The sequence below is a fragment of the Phalacrocorax aristotelis genome, chromosome 2 (genome assembly GCF_949628215.1).
Source record: "Phalacrocorax aristotelis chromosome 2, bGulAri2.1, whole genome shotgun sequence".
In the NCBI taxonomy this organism is placed as follows: Eukaryota; Metazoa; Chordata; class Aves; order Suliformes; family Phalacrocoracidae; genus Phalacrocorax; species Phalacrocorax aristotelis.
In genome coordinates, this window is record NC_134277.1 from 132,644,076 (window position 1) to 132,659,379 (window position 15,304).

Here is a 15,304-nt window from a genome sequence, read left to right on the forward strand (position 1 = left end):
CCTGAGACAATGCATTCACATGGGATTTTTTGAGAAAATGAACCTTATTTCCTGGCCTCAGTTAAATGACATAAAGTAATGGTACAAAAGGCTGGTATTCCACCAACTTGACTGAAGTGATTATCCACAGGAACCGTTATGTGTTAAACCTTTTCAAGAATGACTTCCCACAAAAATAACAAGCAAAGGTGTTGGCTTGTTCTGTCATGGTTTTTGTTAATAATAACAGTTTAGAGGTTCTTGTCAGGGCTCCACAAGGGTGACAGGGCAGGGTCTGGCAGCTGATCCCATCCCACCCCAGCCAGGAGCAGGGCAGCTTGGGAGGGCACGGGGCAGCCCCAGCCCCCGACATTGAGCATCTCCCTGGGGATGGTGATGGGCCAAGACTGGGCTGGGCCGTGGGCTCACGGGTGGGCCTGGCTCAGCGGAGCCCATGGCAGGGTTGTGGGGAGCTAGAGGCCATCCCTGCTGTGGTGTCACTAGGGCAAGGGCCCCAGCAGGCTGACATGGTATCCTCAGCCCTGGGCAGGGTAGGGGTCTTGGGGAGGCTGAGCAGGGACAAGCAGGGCTGACCATGCTTCATGGGCTTGACACTTCTTATTCAGCCTCTCTGATAAGGAAGAAGGTATGAAACCATCAGAATCTGAAGTAAGCAGAGGAGTTCCACTGTGAAACTTAAGATGCAGGGAGACAAAACCAGTGCATTTCTTTAGCAGTCCTAGAAGTTAAGAAGTCTGTATGAAATCACACTTTCCACACCCATGAATACTGAGCAGTCACACCACTGCATATGTGCAAGGGAAAATACAGTGTTTGCATTCTCTTCTAGATTTCCCTAAAGCCTACCTCGGTACTGCTGCTTCAGTAGGAGACGGTTTGTATTTTTCTGTGAATAAATTGTCTGTCAAGAGCCTATTGATGAAATTGTAAGCAGCAAGACTAGACATGTTGATGCACACATAAAAAAGTAATGATGCAAGCCTCGGCTGCCTTGGACACCATGATGGCATTTACACTAGGGACAAGGGATGTAAGATAATGCTTTCACAGCCGGAGTTTCAGAAGCAGATTTCACTCTTTGCTACGGTATAAAATGACTACAGATGCAGGGCAGTTGTACTTTTGGACCGTATTTGTTTTGGCTGATATGAAACTAGACACCTCTGCTGTAACTCAGTCTTGAAGCAAAGAGCTGGTGAGGAAAAGCTTTAATTTCCTATACAACTCCACTTTAACTTGTGCAGAACAAATGAGTGACAACAATTTTCAGAAAATTCCAGCAGAAAATTTCCCCTAGGGCAACGCAACTCTGAAATCCATTTCATGGGCGTGGACTGGGTTTGTCAAAATATTTGACAGAAAAGCATCTGAAATTTTTCATTCAATTTTATTTTTATCATTTTGATTTGACTCAGATCATAGCTGTCCCTTTTGATTCATCATATCTGTCTCTTAAACAGCCCATAACATTAGTATCACCTAATGATGAAAATCATTGTCACCATAGTTTTACATAACAGTACTGGGAAAGAGAAAATGAGACCTTCTGAGAGTTTCAAGTTTTGAAACAAAACCCTGGGATGTTTCATTTCAGAAGTCAGATCAAGCACTTTCATTCAGATTCTGGGCAGCATGAAATGCCAGCATCTCAGCATGCCCCACAGGATGTAGCTCAACCCTCTCGTAATACCTCTCCTCAAGAAAAGACCAGAAAAGCATAATCCAGCCATTTCTTATATCCTTAAAACACTGTCACTGTGTCAGGGAATGGTTTGCATTGAAAAATATCCTACACTAAAGAGAGTCCTGAACCTGGGTCTTTTTCTCTCTAACAAATGGCAGAGCTGCCAAGCTTCCAGCCTGAGTTTATTTTATCAACATTTCCAATTTCCCTTTCAGTCAAAATAAGACTGTGGGACCATCTGAGCACATAATTATGTAACTGTGAAAGTTCAGAGCATGCAGAACAAAACAAAATATGTTTTCCCTCATTTATGCAGACTAAACATATTGTCAAGGTTTTGAAGCAGTCAGTCCAAAATTTTCACAAAACACTGCAGTTTCCTAAGCAGCCTGTTAGTGGAAGAATTGCACCAAAATGTTGTCCTCTCTGTAAATGCCCATCAGAGGGGAGACTTTGTTGAATACTTCCAATGCCTGATTAATTGCAGAAATCTGAAAAATCACTTTACATAGTCCAGTATTGCCAGCTGAAGCATTCTGAAATCACTGGTGAGGTTCCCATAATTATAACAATTTAAAAATCATTATGGATCTGAAGAATCCATTTTGCTTGCATCCTTTTCACACAGACGACTCCATTCAGTTGCCTAAATATAGATATCTAGTATCATTTGAGGTGGCCTTGAGGGGTATCTGAGGCATCTGCATGAGTCTCACAGATGTGACACTGGAGCAACATAAGACCTGCGCCCTTCTACCGCAGAAGCTGGAGGTCAGTCAGGGTCCTGTAGGGCATCCAAAATGACGCTATATGGCTGTGTTTAGGTCACTGAATCATGCTCTGACAGTCACATTTCCAAGCTGTTCATTATAATTGTGAAGGTTAAAAGCCAGTGAAAGCTGACACGTGTATGTATTTGATTGGTATCAAAAGATGCATCTTTACACTGAATATCTTGAGATGTTCGATAATCCCTGCTGCTCAAAGCAACAGTTTCAAGACTGCTAGGCCCAAAAGCTGACCTCTCTGGAAAGCTTTCTGTAACTGTTCTTGTGGTATATCTATCACACACTTGCTTCTAAATCCTTGGTTTTAAATGAGAGAATGGACTTACAGATGTGTTTCTGAATTGGGAATTAACGCAAATGGGTTTCAAAGCCAGCTCTGCTAAGATTTTTTTCTGAACCTGCATTTTAAATGTTCATTTCTTGTATGTTTCATGCCCAAGACAAAATCCCCTCTCCTGAATTTCAGAGCTGCTGAGGTCTCTTAACTGCAAAAGAGAGATGGAAGTGCTTGTACCTCTGACAATAGTGAGTTACATGAGGGACTGAGAATATGCTTTTAGACTTTCGGGTTCACATACTATACTGTATGGATACTTCTGCCTTCAAAACGTCAGCCTTTCAGATGACTCTTGGTTTTTGCAGTTTCCACTGAATTCTGTTTCAACCTTTGTAAAAGACACAAGAAAATCCACAGTGGGTTACAATCTCATTCACCTCCATCTTCCATTAATCCTCTGGCATTCTGCTGAAGTAAGCAAGCCAGGAGTGGAGATATTCTGGGGATTTCTCCATTATGTCTTGACGATCACTCACATGAAAAAAAAATCAGTTCTTGCTTTGTAACTTTTGCTTATAGCTGACCTCCAGTCCCAAAATATTTTGTAGTGAGGGCAGCACAGGAGAGTGATGAGGGGAGTTCAAGCTCTTTATTTTCCATTTCTAGCTGTTCTGATAATTACATTTTAATCGTTGTCATACTTAGGCCAAAACTGAAATGACTGTTTAGTCAATGACCAATTCTGTGCTGTACTTCTTTTCCATGATGACTTCTGCAATATTCTGAATGTTACGCCATGCTACATGGCAGAATCAAGCTCATGTTTACTAGCCAAGAGGCCAGCGAACAACCTTGAACTTCATTCACAGTTGGAGCATACTTCTCAGTTGAGTCTGCTACAGAGCTCCTGTTGGCTTCAGCATATCCCGTTTATGGCATATATATTACGCTAAAGTTTTTTCTTCCAAATTCCAGCCACTCAACCAGCCTCTGGCTCATAAAATTTAAAAAATGGTAATTTAAAATCTATTATGTTGACATAATTAAGCTCAGAGAAGAGGAAGCCTTGTTAATTCTATTATTTTTTCTCAAGTAGCTAGTATAAGATGGCATAGTCTTATCTTTAACATAGCTGATAATTATGATTCTTAATGTAGCAAAATTGGCCTCATTTTAAACACTCATGGGCTTTGCCTTCGATAAAGAGGTAAGATAATAGTGATAGAACTGAAATTCCTTAAAGGATGTTTAGGAAATTCTATTAATATGGGGGTAATCTTTTCAAGGGTAAAATGTATCACATTTTCAGCTTAACGCCCTCAGTCACAAGACTCTAATGAACTAACATCAGCACTTGTCTAAGCAATATTCTCTTTTATCTCTGGAGAACTTAGAAAGAGGATATAGATTTTCCACTAAGCCAAGCAAGTTAGAAATGTAAATATCAATACAGTCACTGGGATTTTGTGAATATATATGTATATATAAATTTAGTAGCTGTAGATTTTTCAGTTTCATGTTTGAAAATATTAAAGTGGAAAAAGTCATCTTGAATGAAAGATGTTTTGTGTTGTTAAAAGATGCATCTCATTGTTTATTTTTTTATTATTTTGAAGTGCAACTTCCAAATAGTAAATTAAAGCATTTCCTTAGAAAATGTCAGAAAGAAAGGTTTTCAAGAAATGAAAACTGAATATTTCAAGAGTCCTGTTGCTGTATTTCTTGGCAAATAGGAAAACTGGCAAAGGTATTTAGGCAGAGAAGGGTGTAGATAAATGCTTTGTGATGTTTAAAGAAATGTGTGAACAAGTTATGTCTCCAAGTCACAACTGCACTTGTAATAGGTACCTTTGAAAATTAGAGATTCATCTGCTCTTTTCTGCTTCTTTGTGCATCTACACCCAGGTCACTTAGTCTACCACAACCGTAAGATGAAGAAGCTTTTAAGAAAAAATAAAGCAAATGTTTGTTTTCACAATGCGTTAGAGAGAATTTGAGTGCAAATCCCACAGACTCTGAAGAGATCAAATGAACTAGGTCTTTTCGTTCATGTTAACTAATGCATTAGTGTCTTGTGGAGCAGTTACTGAGGTACAGAGAAACACCTTTACCTTGATATTTTATAAATCATATTAACAAGAAAAAAATATACTTAAGGTCTGTCTTTGAGGATTTGGGGCAATTCCTTCATCTTTCACTAGGCCCTCGTGGGATGCTCCACAATGAGTGTTGTTTTTTTAATGTTGGCACTTGATTAGTGCAGCCCTCCTAATCTCACATATTTTATAAGAGAAAGCAGGTTTAAAGCTTAAGGGTTTCAGCAGTTACCAAACAAAAGTTATGCTGGACACATAACAAAACAGCACTCAGACCTCCACCTGCCCACCCTTTCTATGGATCTGTTTTCCAAGAGGATCTTACATATTTATTATGTTAAACATTGTGAATTATACCTCAGAACTAATGTCAAGCCATGATAATTCACTTTAAATAACAAGTGACAAAAATGCTTAGGGTGAATCTCTTATTTGTATCTAGAAATAGTCTTCGTAGCTGAAAAACATCAAGCAAAAATGTGTTTCTCTCTTAGTGTTCCCTCTCCAGAAGAATTTCACTTTTATATCAGCACTAATACTAATTGCCTTTCACCTCTGTGCTTCTAAATGAATCATAATCTCTGGTAATAGAACAGATTGCCTGAATCTGTTTGGCTTCCCAGCAGCTGGTGCTAGCAGGAATGCTTGGGGAATTTCTTGGGGAGACTCCAGCCGTGGGTGAGGGGGCCAGGAGTGAGCAGAGATGGAGCCAGCAGAACCCGCAGAGCAGGCTGTGCTGGGCAGAAATGTGCCCAGGCAGTGTGGCTGCAGCTGCTGCTTGGTGTTCCTGTGGCTTGTTGGCCCTACCAGTCCTCTGCAAAAAAGCCAAAGAGCAGAGCATGCCCAGATGAATGCCACTCTAAAATGATAAGTTTCATTACCTGAGGAAAAGTTCTTGGCAGCTCAGTTTTGCTGACATTAATCAAAGTAAAGAACTGGCTACTACAGTAGAAAGCATGTATGCACTAGAATTGCAAGGGGGGCAATATAAGACATTTTATCATCAGAAATAATTATTTCCCAGCAACTCCATAGGGTTTTTTTTTTTTGCCTTACGTAACTGGCTTCCATGTTTTTCCAGCATCTTAGGTAGGAAACCAAAATACTTAAAAGTGACCTTCATAAATTATTTCTACTGCCTTTATTTCCCCTCAATTCTGCTGCTACTTTTTTGAAAGCCTTGGACTTAAAAGGTTGCTAAACCTGGTTAAAGTTAGCCAGAATGGATTTAAATCTGCTGCAGTTTTATCTGCCACCACTAGACTCTGATCTTGTGCATCCTGAAAGAATAATGGAAGCTTACTGAAGTCTGCAGAAAAACTATTTCTGTCTTGTATACTGTTGAACTTGAATTTAAAATGCAAGATCATCAGAAGAGAGGCTGTTCTTACATTAAAGCCATCCTGTAAACTTTTAACTGTCAGATTTTTATTACAATTTGGTGGGAGTAAGCACTTGGAATAAAGATTTTAGAGGATCCTTGTCATTTGACTGATTTAACCTCTGAAGAATCACAAGTTCCTCCAAAGAATCTGCTTCATGAATCAGTATGATTTTCTCTTTTTCCTCATGCATTCCTCAGTAACTGTTGCTTAAGGTGATAAATTCTAGTTGGGAAATATTATTCACTTTAGATTTCATCTGTCAAGTATTCAGAGATGCAGTATAATGCCATAGATCTTCCCAAATGGTGAGATACTGGTCTTTTCCTAAAAAATGTTGAGTACCTTTCTACACAGTCATATATAAGTGAATTAATGGCCTGAAATAAATCTTATGTGCCTTCACTGTCATTTCTATATTGCTAATAATAGAATCTGTTTCTAAGTCTGCACTGGCTAAAACCAAAGATCGCCTTACATGCCCTCATAGTAAAGAGGGCCAACACACAAGATGCACAAAATTATGATCTGCTAAAAGCTTAGTCCCACAGGTGAGCCGCTCCCAGCCCCTGGGCATGCTGTTGGATGGCTGTGCAGAAGGTGGGGGCTTGGGAGGATTCTACCAGTAGGTTGGAGGAGGGATAGCTGCCATTGCCTTAATTATCAAGGTTGGTCCCCTCTTTGTAAGTACCATGGAAAAGAGGTGACTTCTTTTATCAAACAGTTCTTTGTTTGCCTGTAATGCTAGGCTAGCAATCTGCCTTGCCCTAGTAACAGAACACATTCAAGGTTAAGATGGAATTGCTCACTGTTCAGAGCCATCCAGGCCTTTCTCATAGGAAGTGGACTATCCATTATGAAAGGAACAAGCCATTTTTAATAGAACTGTCTAATGGCAAAAAACTACCTAATTGTCCTTAGTAACTGATACTGAAAAACTGAAAACAGACGTAGGTGATTTCTGCAGCTGAGTATGGTTCAAGGGCATTTCTCTTCATTCCTCTCGTTACACGTTCTGCACAGCCAAATGTTTCTTGCATCAATTAAAAGAAAGGATAATGAATGGAGAAAGCAGAAGATCAGAGAAATACAGGGAAGCTATTTAAAAATGCTTCTCTCAATCCCTTTCTTCACTCTTTTTTTCCCTTCCTGCCCTCCGCCTCCTCCATCCCAATGACTTTGCATGTTATTTTCTTCCAAGAGTTTTACATCTTAACCTCCTCTCTTGGCTCTCTATAGATTTTCAGACCAGGTTTATCACTGTATTGAAATACCTTATTATCTTGCATATAAGCACTGTATCTAATACCTGACAGGCAGTGTTTTTTCTACCCTTTTCCGAGATATAAAAGAGAGTACTTGAGAGTTTTGTTTCGAAAAGTCATATACATTAACTAAGACACATCGTTAATACCCATGTAAGAAGACAGAGTGAAATAAATGTGCTTTCTATTTCACGTTGGAGGTGTCTGATACTCTTATTTAAATGTCTGAATGTGCCAGCCCTATTCTCTGTAGAGATGAGCTTTAGCCATATTATTCCTTTCCACCTGAGGAGAAAAGTTGACAGCTGTGGTCTACAACCTTGTGCTTAAGTCAACTTTTGAATACTCAGTTTCAATGAGGAGATGCCTTGAAGATGAAGGCTGTGACCTTCACTTGGTTCTGTCTTGTACAGGGAACAATGTAAAGCACAGCAGCCAGGCTTGACATGTTTGCAGTGGCTGTGATGCTGAGGAAAACATGCCTCTGCACCCTGCTTAGCTGGCATCACTGAGTGCTAAAGCTTCTTATGAAGATATCAGGCATCTCCATAGTCAGAGCCTGTGGGGCACGAAGGCGTGAAAGCTGAAGTTGGACAGCGTATCATAAGCATGGCACTTAGGTCTGCTCAAAAACTTGCACTGATTTATGTAAACAGCTTGTTGGATTAAGCCTGAAGCACATCAAATTATGTTTTTCCTCACAGGTTTTCACTGTTTTAAGTAAAGTGATTTTAAAATACACTCTTAAATTTAACCAGTGAAAGTTTGTTTTTATAGGAGGCTGCATCTGCCATTTCACCAATGTATTCATTGTTTTTAAAATTCCCCCTGCTTTCAGCTCAAGTCTTCGATTTCCACATTGCATTTTGTATTCTCTTTCCTTGCCATATTCCTGTGCTGCATCACCACCAGAATGAATCCTGCGTATTCCTTAGTTCCCTGAAAGCATACATATTTCTTCATCTAATGGACTGCAAACCAATTACATTGTTCTGGTTTTCTTTATTTTTACTGGTTTTTCAGTTAAGAAATAGGGAACAGACTGTAAAAAAGAAAACTAAATCCATCTCAGTTCAAGTTTTACGTTGGTCCAATTGCCATACTAAAAACAAAGTGCAGCATGTCAGTGTTATGAAAAGACTATAACCTCTCAACAAACTGCTGTTTCTTTTCTGTATCATGGGCAGTTATGTCAAATATCTCAGATAGATACGTAAAGGCTATATGTCCGAGGAACAAAGGAGCACCAAAGTCTTCTCCCAACTATTTTCATTATCTTATTTTTTCCATCATGCCCTTTGGTCCCTTTTGTTTGAAAGTATTTCTTGTGCTTATTACCCTAGGCATAAAGTTCTAACCTTATTCATAATTTCATAATTTATATGTCCTCTCATTTTCATGCTGTTTAATTGTATGTGAAAAGTTTGCATAAGTTCTATCAATCCTCTTTGTAATACTAAGTATGAAAATTAGGTACTATAAAACCTTCACGTCTAGTGAATAGAAGTCCTCTTCCTCAGTCTGCCAGTTGAAATTTAAATATTTGAATCCAGTTACCATTCTGATCATATTATAACTTGGTCAGTTAAAATATACTATGGCAACATTTTAGTGGGTAACTAGTGCAGCACAGGGTCACTTTAGATGGCTCTGCTTTTCCATGGGAATATGTTCTTTAACAAGCGAAAAGAGTATCTTGCTCACTCCCTTCCTCTTAGCTGCAGGGTGGGTTAGTGGTTGCCTCAAGAAATTTCCTAGGTTTATCATAAGATAAGCTAGCCTTTTAGATACAAGAAGATAGCATCTGTGACTGTCATACTTAAATCCAGAGTTGGTGGGTTTCTTCCATACTCAAAGTTGAGGAAAAAAACCCAGAAATTAGAAAGGGGAAGGGCTCTCAAGATGCTGCTAAAACTGAGTGTGGCAATTCTCTTTGACCCTCCCAGGGTGTGTTGGCCTCTCCATTTAGGTACATGGGGACAAAGTACATTTATCTTCCTAACAGTAGGACCTGAGGTGGAAATCTGAAGTACTGCAATCCACAAGGACTTTGCCCCTTCCCTCCATTTCCTCCTGTGTCACTGCTAGTATCAGGAAGGGGTGAGGAGGAGGAAGGATACATAGTTAGTACCCCAGGAAGAAAAGCTTCAGACAAGCTGGCTTGCTTATTTTAAAATAGTCTCTACTAATAATTTGCAATATAAGCTAACCAGACGACTTAAGAACATGTATAGCTAAGAGTGTGAATAAGGGCCCCTTGTGCTCCTCACCTTAAAAATATTTGATTGGTAACCAGTTTTATTAATTAGTCCTTTCAGCATCTCTGCAATATAGATAAGACAGTATCTATCTGTACTCTGCAGAGTGGGAAACAGAGAAGTTATGTGGCTTGCCAAAAACCAGAGAGCTAATGCCGGGGGGTGAACAGAATTGCACTTAGAGACTTTGGTTGTTGGTGGCTACACTGTAAGGTAAGCATCTCATGCTGAGCACACGCCACTAGAAAATATTTCTCTTTCCCTCTGTGGTAACTGTTAACTCTGCTCTGTAGGCTGGCAGGCATCTCTTCTGAGAATTTGGACATGGTGGTGATTTCTTTATAACTGCTCTTGCTGTTTGGAAGAGGCTGCAGGCTGTTTCTCAGCAATGCACCACAAGGGTACTCTTCACATAACGGCACTTTGTCCAGCCACTTGAGTGCCTGGGCTAGAGCATATGAGCTGAAAGAGGGAGGATACCTTTACAAATAAAATCAATTATATCTTATTTTAGCTTTCAAGAGTGAAGCAAGGTGGGACAGAAAGCTGTCTTCAGTTTCTGTAGGCTTTAGTTTGTCAGTGACTTCCATATGACCCCAGGCACATATCCCTGCTTCAGCATCCTGCCTTTCAGCAGAAGTTGAAAAGAAACAGTGTTAAAACTTTGCCCAGTCTTGCGCAGGGTGCCTCTAAACAGAGGGCTTAAAACACGAGTGCCAGATTCTCCTTTGCACCTCTTGACTTTGGGCTCTCGGTAAGCATTTCTTTTACTTTTAGGCTATAACACAGCAATGTACTTTGGATCATTTTAATTTTATTAATTTTTGTTACTACATTAAGGTTATATGAAGAACTGTTCAGTCCAGTGTCTCTTGGAGTTTTAGGACTTTTTTTTTAAGTCCTTTTATAAGGACTATTAAAGCGTTTATTAAGGTGCTTTAAAGGTAATGAGTAACTGACTTCAGAGAGAAAGTCAGAAGGATCTTCTGAAAAATCTGAAAGGAATTAAAATGGTTATTGTAATGAATAACTAAATAGAGAGAGGTCAAGAACCTTGCAAAATCTGAACTGTTTATCAAAATGTATCTATTTGCAAGGGGGCAAAATGAGCTTTACCAGTATTTGGATGGTTAAAAATTCTGGAGCAAATGCCTTTCCCTATGGGAAAAACATTGTCACATTTACTTCAGCTCAGTTATTGCTGTAGGGATTAAGTTATTTATAATACAGAAAGTGCTTTTGCTAGAATAATTAGCTTTTCAGGGAACATAGCTTACACCTTTTTGGAGCCTGTGTAATTAGAACTGAGGAAATAGGTTCATCGCTACTGCTGCTATTTCATTACTCAGTAATCATTTGTATCTAAACACACCTCTCTTCGGAGAATGACTGTCTGTGGTCAGATATGCTAATTTGTCCTCTCATTTACATTACAGTGTGTTTAACAGCATACTTTTTAAGATGGGCAAATAAGTGCAGCTGTATTTTTAATTCCTTTCGTTCCTTGTGTTGCTAAAAGGTTGGTTCCATTTAGAAAATCAGAGGTATGACAAGCTACCCGAAACCATTTCATCAGCTTCTAAACAGGAGGACCTCAAACAGAGGGTGCGCAACAAGGGACACACACTTTATAGGGTTTGTATATCAGGGGAGATGTCTCTCATTCACATGAAGGAAAGCTCCCTGGCATCTCTGGATGTCAGACTGCCACTCAGCCGTGGGATGCAAAAGCACTTTTCTGCCCTCAGGTTTGGGTGTGCATCCCAGCTACAGCCTGACTCCACATCAGAATGAGACCAGGGTGCCACAGCCTTCCCTCCTGGTGCGTCACAGGTCCCCTTTGCCTTGGTTTCCACCAGAAGAAAAATTCCAGTCAGTCTCTCAGTCATGGCTGGCAGAGCCGTAGGACAGCAGGGCACATTGTGATGCTCTCACCCTGGTCTTGCTGTCCTTAAGCTTTGACCTGCTTGGTTTCTTTAGAGGCAGCTTAGTGTAGTGGTTTCCACAGGGTCATTCTGCCCATGTGCCGTCTCTCCAGGGAGACTTTGAAGTGGAATTCAGCAAAAGAGTTGAGTACCTCCAGGTAGTTTGTTAAGCACTGAATCTTTTAAGTCATTTGGGACTTCAGTGGCTGATATCTACCTAAATCCAGCTGCAGGTGGTGTTTTTGGCTCTGGCCATGTGCTCTAGTTCACCACTAATAGCCACTCTCATACAGTACAACTGGGTAAAACTGAATTCATTTCACTTCAGAAAAATCCCTACATCCCACTAATTTGAGAAAGGCTTACTCACCTCCCTCACACCAGATGTGCTCAAGTCTATTACTGAGTTGGTACCCTATTAGCAGTGAAACTCCATAGCAAAGATTAGCTTAGGAATAAAAGGCAAATAGCACTTCCAGAGATAGCTTCAAACCTGAGGCTTATGGTCTTTGCTACAACTTTGGAGGCTGTGAGTAGTTTAAAGAGGCTGAAAGGGGAATTTGCACTTTGTTTAGAACCTTACACTGAGGTCTTTTAGCCAAAGGTTCTTCTCTTCTTTGCCTGTAATACTGAATGTCTACTGTGGTCCCACTATTATACAAACTAGAATTTAGTATTGCTGATCCTCAGAACCCTTAATCCTGTGTAAAATAGTCAGCTTCACTGAACAGAAAATTTTTAAATTTGGTGTTTTCTGAAAAATATAACATGGACATGGGAGGTTACAATGAGTAAGAATCTTATTTTCATTACAAGACGCATAATTTTGGAAAGGTTTGCTTTTTGCTGTTCTTCAGTATAGTGTCACAACTTCATGTACCTTCTTCATAAAATTGATGATTCTCTTTTGAGAAAGACAGAGGCTAATCATACTATTTTTAATAAGTGGCTACTCAGATATCTGTCCTCTGGCAACTGTGGGGTCAGCTTACACCAGAACTTCTGCTACACCTGACTCAGGTTCATTCATCCCACTGGAAGTTTCCCAGTTCCCTAGTGCTCCTCTCACAGTGCTTTCTCACCTTGAAGAATACCTGCCTGCCATGGAGCAAAAGGGCAGCTGATAACAGGGGCCTGTAAGAAGAGACAAGATTCAGTTAAAAACACTTGGAAAATGGCAAGCATGTAATCTTTTCTAACAGATGAGGAAAAGGCAGAAAACTCCTGGGGTTAGAGGCAAGGTTTCACATATTTTTTAAAGCTAACATGATACCATGATTTAGCTAAAGAAGCAAATCTGATTACACAAAGTAGCTGAGAATCTGCTGTACTCGCTGAGTAAATGAAAGCTGTGCTTTCTTACAATAGCATATTTCCCACCACCTTCATGAAATAATCCCCAGGGATCAAAAACTTTTGTGCATAACCGGCCCAGAGCTTTGAATTGCACTTTGGAAGCGAAGAGTAAACTCACTAATGAACCAGCTCATGCAATCTTGCATTGTTTGTGTTTTCTTTCTTTCAAGTGATTAGCTCTGTTCGTTCGCCACTCTGCTGAATAGTAGTACCTGCCAATGGAAAACTGGGGAGGTGGATAATAAGGCTTTAAGGAACCTTACTAAACAAGCAGATTAAAACTCTCAATTTCTTTTTAGACACATGAACAGCAAAAGGCTTCTAGATGAAAATGTTGGACACCGAGGATCCGATTCCTTCCTCAAGCAAGAGTAATTGAAGTAAGGGCAAGGAAGGGTTACTATTATAATCGGAGTGATAGAGAGCCTATTCTGTTGCAAGAGACTAAAGGACTTGCCTAGCTTCAAAAAGCCTTGCTTAGCCTTCCAAGACTATCTAAAAGCAAATAACAGAAGTAAATATCAGGGAGAAAGACAGCTACTTTAACCATATTGGCACACAAATTAATTGCTATACACTTGTTAACAATGAATTTAAACTGAAAACTAGAATAATGTTTCTATCAGAGCTGAAATGCTCAGGAATATCCTCCCAGCAGGAACAGTGGGAACAAAGAATGTGACCTGGCGTAGGTGGAGCCTGATTGCCTCATGAAGCATAGTCCCATTTGTAGTTGTAGCAGGTGATCATGCTTTGTGACTTTAGAGGTGTTTCAGTTCTGTAGCTGAGGTTCCTTCATCCCTATGAAAGCCCATTCAAATCAGTCAGCCACTTCTCAATGACTTAAATGCTATCTGGATCAGACTCTGAAGTTTGTTCTCCTCCTTCCTTCATTTCTGTTAAAATAGAAGCCAGTGAAAGACAGAAGTAAATGGAGTAGTCTCCATTTGCTCATAGGATGCTCATAGAAACACATGAATGTCCACTCCTTTACTCATTAGCATAACAAGCTGGTCTTCACAATATTCTGCTGCCTACAGGAAAAGTTGTGTCTGAACCCATTTTCCTGAGACATCAGGTCAAACAAGTCTACAGAAATGCAGACAGTTATCAGTAAGTGTACAAATTCTGCCTGTGCTAGAGGACAGTATGGTTTGGCTGGGTAGTCTTCCTCAGCAGTGAGGAGGTCTCACCTTGCCTGTTAGTAGGTTATGCACAACAGCGTTAACAGAGTCCCTGAGACAGCATGAGGTTGGATTATGGAGAGCAGGGAAACAGTCCTTCAGCTGTCCTGCAGTGGCTGGTTACATGACAGAGGAAAGTGAGCACTCATAAAGCATGTGGGAGAGTGGAAGAAAGGGGGAAGTGAGGAGAGCAGAGGCAAGAAAGAGGGAGGTAGCAACTTTTCCTTATGTGTCAGGTGGTGACAGCAACAAAGCTGAAGTGAGTACCTGAATTCCAGCAGGAAAGGGCAGCAGGACCCCAGAGGAGGGGTAAAAGTGCAACTGATTCCCAGTGGAGAGAGAAAGCAAATAGCGAGGCTTGACTGGCATGATGGCCTAGGCAGGGCAGAGCATCCCAGATGAATGGCTAAAGAAGGGAAGCCACATAGTTCAGCAGGAGTAGTTTAACAGGGTGCTGTGCCAGCTCACCGGTACTTTCAGAGTCTGGTTTCTGCTTTGAGCCAAGAATAAGCTGTGCTTATAGATCCCTGACCTTCTCCTGCAGCAACCACCCTCACCTGGAACTGGCCAGGAGAAAGCGGTACCGGTAGATGGAGGATCCACACAGCCCAGGAGGAACAACCCTGTAAGAGAAGAACCCACAACCTTACTGCTTTCAGAGCTAGCCTCAAAACTATTTACTCTGCCATGTGAAAGCTCCCTGTCATTTATTTTCACAAACAGGCCTACAGATTAAATGGTTGATTTCTGCTGCATCCTGTGAAGACATAATAAGAGCTTTTTCCTGTTAATGATTGGGAAGTACTGAAGCACTATTAGGATGGAAGACAAAAGATTAAAAAGAAAGGACTTTCTCTGCTTCAGTTTTCACCCTTAAATCAGCAGTGTTTAGTTTCATGAAATTGTTCTTACATACGTCTAAGCCCACCAGGAAGATGGCAGCAGTGCTTTTCCGGATGCTTGAAACCCAGCCCCAGGTCCTAATCCATGTCAGTTGCCAAAAGCTATCCATCAGTTGTGTCGGCTCTGCCTTGAGATGAAGAACAACAGAGACCAGATCTGGGGAGAGAGAGCAGAGGGAAGCTTGGA

At 40.6% G+C, this 15,304-nt stretch overlaps 1 protein-coding gene across 2 annotated transcripts in view; it reads left to right on the forward strand.

Moving 5' to 3' along the window:
* KCNB2 (potassium voltage-gated channel subfamily B member 2) overlaps nucleotides 1–15,304 on the forward strand; it is a 208,313-nt gene that overhangs the window by 158,951 nt on the left and 34,058 nt on the right. The gene's annotated exons all lie outside the window — the stretch shown is intronic.